Source organism: Peromyscus californicus, unplaced genomic scaffold (assembly GCF_007827085.1).
Source record: "Peromyscus californicus insignis strain IS unplaced genomic scaffold, ASM782708v3 Scaffold_5__1_contigs__length_169319896, whole genome shotgun sequence".
NCBI lineage: Eukaryota > Metazoa > Chordata > Mammalia > Rodentia > Cricetidae > Peromyscus > Peromyscus californicus.
This window is the reverse complement of record NW_026294573.1, coordinates 133,781,725-133,795,643: the sequence shown is the minus strand read 5'-3', so window position 1 is coordinate 133,795,643 and position 13,919 is coordinate 133,781,725. Positions and strand designations below refer to the sequence as shown.

The following is a 13,919-nucleotide window of genomic DNA, read 5'->3' as shown; positions in this document are numbered from 1 at the left end:
AATTTTCTTTTTAGTTACCACATACCAAAATTAATTCAAGACCAGATAAACAATTTAAATAGCTCTATGACAACTAATGAAATAGAAGCAGTCATTAAAACTCTCCTAACCAAAAAAAAAAAAAAGCCAAGAGTTAGATGGTTTCAGTACAGAATTTCACAGAAGAGCTAATACCAACAGTACTCAAATTGTTCCACACAATAGAAACATAAGGAACATTACCAAATTCTTTCTATGAAGCTATAGTTACCCTAATACCCAAACCACAAAAAGGTGCAACAAAGAAAGAGAATTACACACCAATCTCCCTCATAAATATTGATGCAAAAATACTCAATAAAATACTCACCAACTCAATCCAAGAACACATTGAAAAAGAATCATACAACATAACCAAGTAGGTTTCATCTCAGAGATGCAGGGATGGTTCAATAAAAGAAAATCTGTCATTTTAATACACCATATAAACAAATTGAAATAAAAAACACACAATCACCTCATTAGATGCTGAAGAGCCTTTGACAAAACCCATCATCCCTTCATGGTAAAAGTCTTGGAGAGATCAGGTATACAAGCAACATACCTAAACATAATAAAGAAAATATACAGCAAGCCAACAGCTGGCATCAAAGTAACTGAAAAGAAACTCTAAACGATTCCATTAAAATTAGGAATAAGACAAGGCTGTCCACTTTCTCCCTATTTATTCAATATAATACTGCAAGTTGTTCTAGCTAGAGCAGTAAGACAACAAAAGGAGATCAAGGGGATACAAATTTGAAAGAAATAAGTCAAATTTTTGCTATTTGCAGATGATATGATAGTTATGCATCAGTGACCCTAATAATTCTACCAGAGAATTCCAACAGCTGACAAATACCCTCTGTAATGTGGCAGGATACAAGATTAACTCAGAAAAATCAGTAGCCTTCCTATATACAAATAATAAACAGGTTGAGAAAAAAATCAGAGAAACATCACCCTTTTACAATAGCCACAAATAATATAAAATATCTTGTGGTAACTCTAACCAAACAAGTGAAAAACCTGTATGACAAGAAATTTCAGTCTGTAAGGAAAGAAATTGAGGAATATATTAGAAAATAGGAAGATCTCCCTTTCTCCTTGATTGGTAGGATTAACATAGTAAAAACTGCAGTTTTACCAAAACACAATCTCCAGATTCAATGTAATCTCCACCAAAATCCCAACACAATTCTTCACAGATCTTAGAAGAACAATACTCAACTTAATATTGAAAACCAAAAAACCCCAGAATAGTTAAAACAATCCTGTACAATAAAGGAACACCCAGAGATATTATCATCCCACACTTCAAGTTCTACTATAGAGCTATAGTAATACAGTTTGGTTTGGACATAAACACAGATATGTGGTTCAAGAACCAAATTAAAGACCCTGACATAAATCCACATATCCCTGAATACCTGATTCTTGACAAAGAAGCCAAAATTACACAATGGGAAAAAAGAAAGAATCTTCACTAAACAGTGCTGGTATAACTGGATGTCATCACGTAGAAGAATGCACATAGTTCCAAATCTATTGCCCTGTACAAAACTCAAGTTCAAGTGGATCAAAGACCTCAATATAAGTCCAATTACACTGAACTTGATAGAAGAGAAAGTGGAAAGTAGACTTGCACTCATTGGCACAGGTGACTACTTCCTGAATATAACACCAGTAGCACAGACATTGAGACTGACAATTAATAATTGAGACCTCCTGAAACTGAAAAGCTTCTGTAAGGCAAAGGAAACAGTAAATAAGACAAAATGGTAGCCTACATAATGGGAAAATATCTTCACCAACCCCACATTTGACAGAGGGCAGATATTCAAAATATATAAAAAATCGTAAGAAACTAAACATCATAATACTAAATTATCCAATTAAAAATAGGGTACAAATCTAAACAGAAAATTTTCAACAAAAGAATCTCAAAACAGAAGATATTTTATGAATTGTTCAACATCCTTAGCCATCAGGGAAATGCAAAGCAAAACAACTGAGATACCATCTTACACCTGTCAGAATGGCTAAGATTAAAAACACTAATAAAGGCTTATGCTGGAGAGGATGTGGAGTAAGGAGAACACTACTCCATTGCTGGTAGAAAGCAAACTTGCAGAGCTACTTTGGAAATCAGTATGGTCATTTCTCAGAAAATTGGAAATCAATCCCCCTTAGGACCCAGCTATACCAAAAGGATGCTCAAACATAACACAAGGACACCTGCTCAACTATGTTCATAACACCATTATTCTCAATAGCCAGACATGAAAACAACCTAGATGCCCCTCAACCAAAAAAAATGGATAAAGAAAATATATTTACAAAATGGAGTGTTACTCAGCTGTAAAAAAAATGACCTCATAAAATTTTCACGCAAATAAATGGATCAAGAAAAATATCACTCTGAGTGAGTTAACTCAGACACAGAAAACAAACATGACATGTACTCACTCTTAAGTGGATATTAGGAATAAAGTATAGAATAACCCACCTACAATTCACAGCTCCAGAGAGCCTAGATCATAAGAAGAATGTTTGGAGTTCTCTGGGAAGGGGAAATAGAAGAGATCCCCTGAGTAAACTAGGGACAGAGGAGGGAGGATAGAGGTATGGGAACTTGAAGGAGCAGGTTGACTGGGCTGGGTGTGGGAGGAATTTTGAGGATGGGACAGAGGAGGAAAGTAAAGAAAGAGACTTCTTGATAGGGGTGGCCATTTTGGGGTGAGGGAGAAACCTTGTGCCATGGAAAGCCCCAGGATTCCACAAGGATAACCCCAGCTTAGACTCCTAGCAAGCCAGGTGTTGGTGGCACACACCTTTAATCCCAGCACTCGGGAGGCAGAGCCAGACAGATCTCTGTGAGTTCAAGGCCAGCCTGGTCTACAGAGCAAGATCCAGGACAGGCACCAAAACAACACAGAGAATCCCTGTCTCAGGAAAAAAAAAGACTCCTAGCAATAGTTTAGAGGGTGCCTGAACTTGCCATCTATTGAAACTACTGTAATCAGATTGGTGATTATTTTAATTGTCACCAGAGATACTATATTCAGTAACTGATGAAAGCAGATGCAGAGATCCATAGTCAAGCACTGGGCTGAGCTCTGGACATCTTGCTGAATAAAGAGAGGAAGGATTGTAGGAGCCAGGGGAGTAAAGATGGGGTAACCCACAGAGACAGCTGATCTGAGCTTGTGGGCGCTCATGGACTCTTGACCAACACTAAGGGAGCCTCCATGAGACCTACCTGGGACCTCTGCATACGTGTGACAGTTGTGTAGCTTGGTCTATTTATAAGGCTCCTATCAGTGAGATCAGGACCTGTCCCTGGAGGTTAACTGGCTTTTGGAATCTGTTCCCCATGTTGGATTACCTTGCCTGGCCTTGATGCCAGGGTAGGACTTTGGTCCTGACTCAACGTGATGTGACATGCTTTGTTCAAGCCCATTTGAGGCCTGCCCCTTTATGAAAGGAGATGGAGGAGGAGTGGAAGGGGAGGGGAGTAGATTGGAAGTGGGGAGAATGGGCAGTAGAGGGTGGAGGGGAACCTGAGGTCTTTATGTAAAATAAATGGAAAAAATGTTATTTAAATAAAAAGTAAAGTAAAGCCACAGAAACAAACAAAAAAGAAAATATTAATACTTAAAATATGAAAGGAATAGGTACATTGAGACCCAATTTTACATTGCATGGAATTCAACCTTTTAATGTTTGTGGACTGTGCACCACATGTATAATCAGTTTCAAGGAACTATGATTACTCTAAAAGAAGGATAAGAAAGAAAAATCCTGAAAATCTGGTCTCTGTGACTCATTCTTGCTTCAGTGAACATTAAGCCACTTTCTGTCTCTGGCATAAAATTCAAAACTCAAAATACATGCTTAGGGATTTCTTAGATTTTTCACTATGTTATCACCTCTAGTTGTGAGCACATATACCACACATACACAAATAAGTCAACAAACAACTTTATATGTATAAAAAGATGAAAATGAGGGTTTGCAAACTACAAGAATTAACATAAATATTTAGATATTATAAATTATATTATTATATATTATATTATAATTATAAATTATAATGTTTTTATTGCAAGTTCATGTTTTTGCTTGATGGATTAATACACAAGTATGTGTATTCATCATATTTAAAGAGAGCATATAGTTAAATAAATATTGCCAAGCTCCATCTAGGAATAAGAGTATACATGGACATTAGCTGGTCTGTATCCCTAGACAATCCTATAGTGTTTATACAAATACATTTAGCATTTAATATTGGTGCTTCCAGTATTACTCTTTTGTGTGGGGCATGGTAATCACATGGATGTGTTTATTTTCACACAAACAATTAAATTTTAGCCAGATATTTGTTATTCAGGACACAGAGCACCTTCAAAGTTTTTTGGAGTTTGTTCATATTTCATAGCAACCAATCCTGAGAAAACCATAGAAAAAAATGACAGAAGAATATTTATAGACATTTCAAAACTGTTACAGATTTTGTCCTAATCCCAGGCCGAAATTCACTCCATATTTTTTTAATTGAATCCAGCAATTCAGATAGTAATTTTTAAAATTAACTATCCTAACATACAAAATTCAAAGGTATATTAATTTTATATTTATAAACTAAGGAATGGTAGCATAAAATATTAAAGCATCTTGTTTCCTAAAATTAAAGCTTTGTGGTTTTTTAGGAGCAGATTGTTTGAGTGGGATCTCCACCTCAACCCCTGGCACCCTGGCATCCATATAGCCAAAGAGTCTGAATGTTCTGGTGGAAGATCTACCTCAACTCTCCTCCCCCATCTCTTTCCTCAAACCCACACCTTCCAAACCCACTAAACACAGCTCCGCTCCCAGAGAGGCTCAAGACCACTCCCATAGGATATATAAGCTGCATCTCAGAAAACAGAAACTTGGTTTTCCAATCTCTCGTCCCTGTTTCCTCTCTGTGGGTCCAGAGAATCACCCAGGAACACTTTACCCATTAATTCGGGGCTTTTTCTAATTTGGTCTGATTTGGATTGCTATGTCAGCAGAGAGGTTTATCAGGGTGCAAAAAAAAAAAACTTATCAAAGATAACTCTGTATGTGCCATAAAAGCACTACAGTTCATAACATTCAGTACCTGGAATATGAGATAAAATTTTCAGTCAGTGTGCATTGGCTTCATGTGATATGATAATATATGTAGTGCAAAATTTTCCTGTTATAGGTCAGAACCAAGTCTTCAGCGAAGTTTCACAAAGCAACCCAAAAGCAGGCTGCCAGAAACCCCTCAGATTTTATATATATATATTTGATATGGAATTGATTTTTGTTTGCCAGTGGTTCACAAACCTCTTGTTTCTCCTTTGAGTGGAGATCAGTATTCTGCACAATTGAACCATATTATTATTATTGAAAATAATTTTTTTATCATAGAGTATATTCTGGTTACATTTTTCTTCCCAGATCTTTCCCACCTCCCCAGCTGTTCAACTCCACACCTGTATAGCTTCTTTCTTTTTCTCTTTAGAAATAATGCCAGAAAAAGAGAATAAAAAAAGAAACATGCACACAGAGACATAGACATACAAACACACACAAACAAAACATAAACACACAGACTATGAAACCATAATGCACAAAGTACCAGTAAGATTTTTAAAGCCCAAATAAATCAATATGAGATTAAAAAAAGAAGGCAAGTAAAATCTACAGAAGTGACACTGAGTTTGTTTTGCGTTGACCATTACTATTTGGCATTGGGCTAACCCCAAAGTGTGATTTATATATCCATTAAGACGTCATTAGAGAAAATGATTTTTTTTTGCAAGTAGTTGTAAATTGGAGATACCTTATTAGGAATGGGAGCTAAGGTCCACTTCCCCCTCTCAGCTCTGGGACACCATTACGATAAATCTGTACAAGACCTTTACAAAGTTTCTGTGGTCATATGTTCATTAGTCCCCTTATGTCTGGAAGTCACTCTTTCCTTGAAGTCATCTGTCTGCTCTTACTCTTATAATCTTTCCAGTTCTCTTTCCACATAGTTCCCTGATCCTTGAGAAGAGAATTTTAATGAAGAAATCCATTCAGGACCGAGTGTCTTAAACTTTCTCATTCTCTGTACCTTGTCTAGTGGTGGGTCTCTGTATTAGTTCCCATCTGTTACAAGAGAAATCTTCTCTGATAATGGCTGAGGGAGTCATTGATCTATAGGTATAGTAGAATATCATTAGGAGTCATTTATTGCTATGTTCCTTCAGCAGAACAACAGTATTTGGTTTCCCCTAGGCCCAAGGGACAACTAGTCTGAGTCTCTTGACAACCAAAGCAGTGTTGGGCATGGGTTTCATCTTCTGGAGTGGGCTTTAAATCCAATCAGAGAGTGCATAGTTACACCTGCAAAATTTGTACCTCTTTATCATGCAGGCAGGTCACTTTAGTAGACTGAAAAGTATGTAGGTAGAGTGATGGCTAGTTTTCTCCTGTGGTAATGTGCAAATTACCTTCTAGGTCAAGGAATACTAGTCAGAATGGATGAAGGCTCTAATTAAGCACCAGCTCAATTTCTCTCCACTATATTCAATAAGATATATAAGTATCCTCTTTAGAAACATGGTCTTACCTTCAGTTAGTGGAGAGGAACTAATTGCCCAAGTTGTTAGGGATATCCATTGGACCCCTGCTGTGGGATGGTCTGTATGTCAAATGTGTTGCTGATTGGTCAATGAATAAATCACTGATTGGTCAGTGGCCAGGCAGGAAGTATAGGCGGGACTAACAGAGAGGAGAATTGAGAGAACAGGAAGCTGGGTGCAGAGAGACACTGCCAGCCGCCATCAGGACAAGGAAGATGTAAAGTACCGGTCAGCCACAAGCCACGTGGCAAGGTATAGATTAATAGAAATGGATTAATTTAAGCTGTAAGAACAGTTAGCAAGAAGCCTGCCACAGCCATACAGTTTGTAACCAATATAAGTCTCTATGTTTATTTGGTTGGGTCTGAATGGCTGTGGGACTGGCGGGTGTCAGAGATTTGTCCTGACTGTGGGCCAGGCAGGAAAACTTTAGCTACAGACCCCTATAGCCAATAACTCTGTAAACCAATCTTGACACTGGATATTTAACTTGTAGATGAAAGATGCCTAGTTGGAGAATTGTCTCTACAATCATTTTCTGACTCCATTTATACTTCTTTCAGACATGCATGTAAAGAACCTTAAATTTAAGAAGCTCATAGGTTTCTGTATGACTTTACAAATGTCTCAGAGTTAGTTGTCTCTCCTCATATTCCTTCTCTTACACTCTCATTCTCTCCTTCCTCATTTATTACTCATGCTCTTATTCCCTCTTCCAATCTCTCTATAACTATATATTCTACCTCCCATTACTTGAGAGATATTCTATTTTTTGCTAGTCTCTTGCTCTATACCTATACCTAACCTTGTTGGATATATATACCGATGGTTAAAAGCTACCATCTACATATAAGTGAATGCATAAAATAATTGTCTTTTGGGGTCTGGGTTAACTTACTGAGGATAGATTTCTTACTAGCTCCATAAATTTATCAACAAACATCATGATTTCCTTTTTAATAGCTGAATAATTTTCCACTGTGTAAATGTACCACAACCTCATTGCCCTGTTCATCTGTTGATGGACATCCAGGCTATTGCCAAATTCTGCCTATTATGAATAGAACAACAATTAATATAGATGAGCAAGTAAGATTTATAGTTTGGTGGCACTTGTCCAAGAGTAGAATAGCTGGATCTTGAGGTAGATCTATTTCTTACTTCCTGAGGAACTGCCACACTAATCTCCATAGTGGCTATACAAGTTTGCACTCTCACAAGCTTAGAACAAGTATTACCTTTTCCCCATATCCTTGTCACATTAGCTGTCATTTGTTTTATTGATCTTGGCCATTCTGACTGATATATGACAAAAATCACAGTAGTTTTGATTTGCACTTCCTGAAAACTAAGGACATTGAACATTTTTTGTTTCTCAGTCATTTGTGTTACATCTTTTGAGATCTATCTATTTAGTTCTACATTCCATTATTTAATTGGGTTATTTGTTTTCTTTTTGTCCAGTTTTTATTGTTGTTGTTATTTATATATTTTGGAAATTAACCATCTTTATCTATGTAATTGGTAGAGATCATTTCCCATTCTGTAGTTTCCTGCTTTGTCCAAATAATGATATCCTCTACCATATAGTTTTTTTCAGTTTTAGGAGGTTCCACTACTTGTTCTTAGTGACATTCCTGTGAGTATCTTGTTCAGAAAGTCTTTCCCTGTGCCAACGAGTTCAAGACTATTGCACAGGTACTCTTCTATTAGATTCAATGTATCTAATATGTTGAGTTCCTTGGTACATTGGAGTTGAGTTTTTTGCAAGGTCATAAATGTAGATCTATTTGTATTCTTCTACGTAGTAATCAAATTTGACCAGCACCAATTGTTAAAGATGCTGTCTATTTTCCAATGTGTATTTTTGGCTTCTTTCTCATCAACCAGGTGTCTGTATGCATGTAGACTTTTCTCTGTGTCTCTAGTTCATTTCTATTTATTAACATGTCTGATTTTTATGCCAGTGGCATACTTCTTTTATTACTGTGGCTCTATAGTACAATTTGAGATTGGGCATGATACCTCTAGCTTCTTTTATTATTCAGGAATGTTTTATCTCTCCTGGATTTTTGTGTTTCCATATGAAGTTTAAGCTTGTTCTTTCAAATTTAGTAGATATATGCTGGTATTTTGATGTAGATTGCTTTGAACCTCTAGATTGCTTTGGGTAGGATGGCCATTTTTACTGTCTCATTTGCTGAGGAACACTTTTTAAATCTTTGGTCACAAAGAATTATTCTGTTGCTACTGTATAAGAATTCTGCCATTTTTTGAAAAATGGAAACTTCCTTAATTTCTTTCTTCCTTTCTAGTAGCAACACTCATATCAGCTCCTAACTAAATCATGACTACTAATTTGTCCTACAATGTTATTCAAATAAGCACATCTAGAGCATACAAATACTTCAACACCTCATTATTTTTCACTTCATATAAGACAGTTTTTCAAAACTTTCATATGGAAAATCCTCTCATGTTTACAATTTGATCTTCTCCAGTTAATGTGAAACACTCTAAAGAAAATGGAGAGATTTGGATATAAAATTATTAATCAAAACCAAATGATCAAAATTGACCATATTTGGTGATATTTTTATGTATGTGTATTATGTGCCAATATTTCCAGTTGTGTAAGAAAATAATTGATTATCACAATTACATTTCAACTTAAAGATGAGAGAATGGCTTTACTATTTCACATGAAAGTTAAAGGAGAAGCCAGGTAAAGTGTGCAGAACTCAGATCTTCCAGGAATGATTCTCATTTCCAGTGGAACATTGTAAGCATTGATTCAAGCAATGTACAAAAATTTCCTTAATTATTACATAGCTGCTTAAGAGAATACACAGATCTTGAATACACTTTAACCTCTGAAAGTATGAAATTGAAAAAAATCATGGAACTTTTTAATGGATCACAACTCACACATCAACAGATAAGTGTTTGGGGCAAATCACAAACTAGAAGATATTTAGAAGTGATTATAGTATACCAATATTGAACCATGAGAATTTAGCCACAAAGTATGGCAAGGCATTTAAATTTACACACATTTATTTTTGAAAATATTGAGTAACATTAATAAGACAAGACATAAATTAGACAATAATGCATTAGCATATTCATACTTATTTTTAATACACATATGTAATTAATATAGAAGATAATAGCTGATTAGAAAGTATCATAAAGACAAGAACTATGTCATTCTGAATAGAAGACATGTTCAAGAAGTGACATAATAGTTATGGAAGGGTTAAATACACAGCTCATGTGATGCAAGAAGATTATAACAGAAGGTATTCAAGATACTGAGCCTGTGTGGTCCAGCAAGGGACCACAGGATGAGGACAGAGGATAACAGGGTTTCAGGCCCTGGTGTAATGAAGGTGGCAAGAGTTTTAGGATCATAAGGATATGACAGGTTAAGCAGTACGGTTTTTTTTATATAATTTTTGTTTATTTGGTTTTTTTTGTTTGTTTGTTTTTTGAGACAGGGTTTCTCTGTGTAGCATTGCACCTTTCCTGGAACTCACTTGGTAGTCCAGGCTGGTCTCAAACTCACAGAGATCCACCTGGCTCTGCCTCCCAAGTGCTGGGACTAAAGGCATGCGCCACCACTGCCTGGCGTTTATTTGTTTTTTTTAAAACAAGGCTTCCCTGTGCAGCCATGGATGTCCAGGTACCCACCATGTATACCAGGTTGGCCTTAAATTAAGACATCCCTTTACCTGCCACTGACTCCTCAGTGGTGAGATTAAAAACGTGTACTACAACACCCAGCTAAATTTATTTATTTTAAAAATTTCATGTTTTTTGACAACTTCATAAATAAGCACTGTATCTAAGTTACTCCCACCCCTACCATACATCAGTTTCTTGAAACTGCTTCTTCTGAAACTCATTCTCTCTTTTGCATGTAAAAACTAATGCATTTAAATAGCCTTACTCATAATACATGTGTCCAGGTCTAAACATTTAGAATTGGGCAAACTAATATGTGAGCTCACCCATGGAAGAAATTTATTCTCTCTCTCAGAAGCCATTAGCTCTTCATCCATGGGTGGGACCATATGGAATTTTTCCAAAATGTGTTGATATGTTAATGTGCTGCTAGTCTTATCTCAACTTGACACAAACTAGACTTATCTGAAAGGATGAAATCTCAATTGAGAAAATGCCCCCATAAGATCTGGCTGTAAGGCATTTTCTTAATTATTGATTGATGGGGAAGATATCAGTCCATTCTGGGTGGTTTCATTTATAAGCTGGTGGTCCTGGTTTCTAAAACAAAGCAAGCTCAGCAAGCCATGGGGAGCAAGCCAGTAAGCAGCACCCTTCATGGCCTCTGCATCACCTCCTGCCTCTTATTTTCTATCCTGTTTGATTTCCTGTCCTGACTTCCTTCAATGATGGATGACAATGTGGAAATATAAGGAAAATAAACACTTTCTCCCAACTTACTTTTTGGTTATGGTGTTTTATTGAAACAAAAGAAACCCTGAGACTAAGACAGTTGACATGGCAACCAGTTTTGTCATTTTATGTTGACCATGCTGAGGGAACCACATTCTTGAGAGTTCAAGGGTGCATTTTTTCTTTTCTTTCTTTCTTTCATTTTCTTTCTTTCTTTCTTTCTTTCTTTCTTTCTTTTCTTTCTTTCTTCCTTTCTTTCTCTTTCTTTCTTTCTTTCTTTCTTTCTTCCTTTTTTGATGTGGAGTGAAAGATACATTTATTTTGGGGTATAAGAAGTATTTAAAATATAGTTAGAAACTACTTTAGTTTAGGAAAATTGCTTTAGTAGATACTTAGCACTTATAATGTCTCCAGTCATGATTAATGAATTAGTAATAAGACATGAATTCCCTTTCATCAAGCTAGATTTGAATCCAATTATGCAGCTTATGATTATCTATAAAATAAGCAGTCTATTATTACACCATTGGGGATATCTTGCTAAGCTAATCAGTGTTGTGTTCACAGGCTTTAGAGCTGTGGACTTCTGGTTGCTGTGCTTCCTTGGTTCAATAATTATGCTAATCACTGTGAATTAAAATAGGTCTATTGTAAGATCCAGCAATGAAACTTCTGGGTATATACCCCCCAAATGATATTGTATCTCACACATAATTCTATAGCCATGTCTATTGCTTGTTTATTCATAGTGGAGAGAAAATGGTAACAACCTAAATGCCTTTCAGCTGATGAATGTGTAAAGAAGATATATTACATATGCAACATAGAATATTCAGTGTAAAGAAAAATGAAATAATTTTTATTGCTAAAAATGATGGAATTGAATGTATTATACTGAGTGAAGTAACCTACACCCCCAAGAAAATTGGCTCATGTTGTCTTTCATTTATGAATCACACTAAATCTGTGAGTATATAATCTGAAATAACCTAAGAAGCTAGAATAGTAAAAAGGGACCATGGTGATATGTTTTTTTAGAGATGGGGATGATAGCAGACAGATGGTATGAAGGGATAATGGGGAAAATGGGAAGAGGGACTTTTAACTGAGGAAGGGGGAGAAAGGTTTACACAGGGGAAAGGGAAAAACAATGAGATATATAACACAAAGGATGTTTGGAAAAGCAATAGGGAAACATTTTATAGGCTTACTTAAAATACATCTAAAGTGTATCTCTATATGAGCTCTGAGGGGAGGGTTTGATGATTCACATACCATTTAACACTGAATGTTCCAATGTGTTACACTCTGTACATTGTCCAGTTGTAGGTCTCTGAGTTAGTTCTTGTATACTACAAGAGTAAGCTTGTCAGATAATAGCTGAAAGAGGCACTAATCTAGAGGTATAGTGGTTGTCATTAGAATCAATTTATTGCTATGTTCCTTGGCAGAACAATAGTATTGTTTTCCCCTAGGCCCATATATAGTTTTCCCCTAGGCCCATGACTGACCCACTTTCAGGTTTTGGTCTACCAGAGCAGTGTCAGGCATGTTTTCCATTTTATAGAACATATTTTCTAATCTAATCTGTTATTCTGTGCCTTTTTATTGGGTAATTGAGTTGATTTTCATTGACAGTTATCAATGAGAAGTGTGTCATTCTTGTTATTTGTTGTTATGGTATTGTTTCTCTCTCTTTTGATTTACTGTTTTGAGATTTTTATTTGTATTTTCTTGGGTATAGTTAACATCTTCAAACTAAACTTCTATATTCTATAGAGGTGTATTCTATAGAGGTTGATTGGCAGATAAAAATTGCTTAAGTTGATTTATTGTAGAAAGTTCTTCTTTTTTTGTCCATTGGAATTGATTATTTTGGGGGGTATAGTAGTCTGAACTTACACCTTCAGTTTTTCAGAGTTTTTAAGAACATCTTCCTGATCCCTTCTGTTTTTAGTATCTCCATTAACAAGTTAGTTGTTATTCTTCTAATGGGCTTGTTGTTCTATTTTGCTTGTTTTATTTCACTTGTGGTTTTTAATATACCTTTTTTTGTCCTATACACTTAGTACTTTAATATGTTGAGGAAAATTTCTTTTCTAATCCTGTTTATTTGATGCTCTGTATGTTTCCTATAAAGGGATAGGCACATCTTTCTTTAGGTTAGAGAGACATTCTATGATTTAATTTTTTTTCGGGTTTCTGGGTTTCTTCTGCTCCCTACAAAAATTTCTGATCTGAATTGACAGGGGGCTATCCAGATAAGTGATTGGTATCAGAGCCCAGGAGGAATCTCCAAATGGAACCAGCATGGAAGAAGACCAGAATGCTCACTCTACAGTACCAGAAGTACCACACAAGTTTCCATTGGAAGGCAATAAACAGTCCCAACATCAATGATGTCTATGAATGATATCCCTAAGGGGATAGTAGTAGTACACATACCTTGGTGGTAACTAATAGCTCTCTAATTGGACTTAAGATATACTCAAAAGAGGTAGAGTGTCCATGTCTGCGGCTGGAAACCTAGTTGTCTACTCAGTGTTAGCAAAGGCATGATTATTTGGAGGAGAAGTAATTAACCACTAGATTAATAAATCAGCATAATCCCTAGCAACACTCTATAAACATTTGTCCTATTAGCTATATATGAGTGTAGTCATCACCATTCCTCAAGTTAACTTCCCTTTGCATCAGATGGAAACCAGTACAGAAAACCACAACCATCAAAATGTAGAGTTTTAAAGCCCAATCCAAACTGATAAGTCTAAAAAACATTCTCACACCTAAGATATGGGGAACACTGTGGAAGCATCAGTACTGTGTAAGAGCCAA

The 13,919-nt window shown here is 36.0% G+C and overlaps 1 protein-coding gene across 6 annotated transcripts in view; it reads right to left on the bottom strand.

Annotated features, from left to right (window-relative positions):
* The window catches only part of Sntg1 (syntrophin gamma 1), a 728,018-nt gene that overhangs the window by 467,855 nt on the left and 246,244 nt on the right, over nt 1-13,919 (bottom strand). The gene's annotated exons all lie outside the window — the stretch shown is intronic.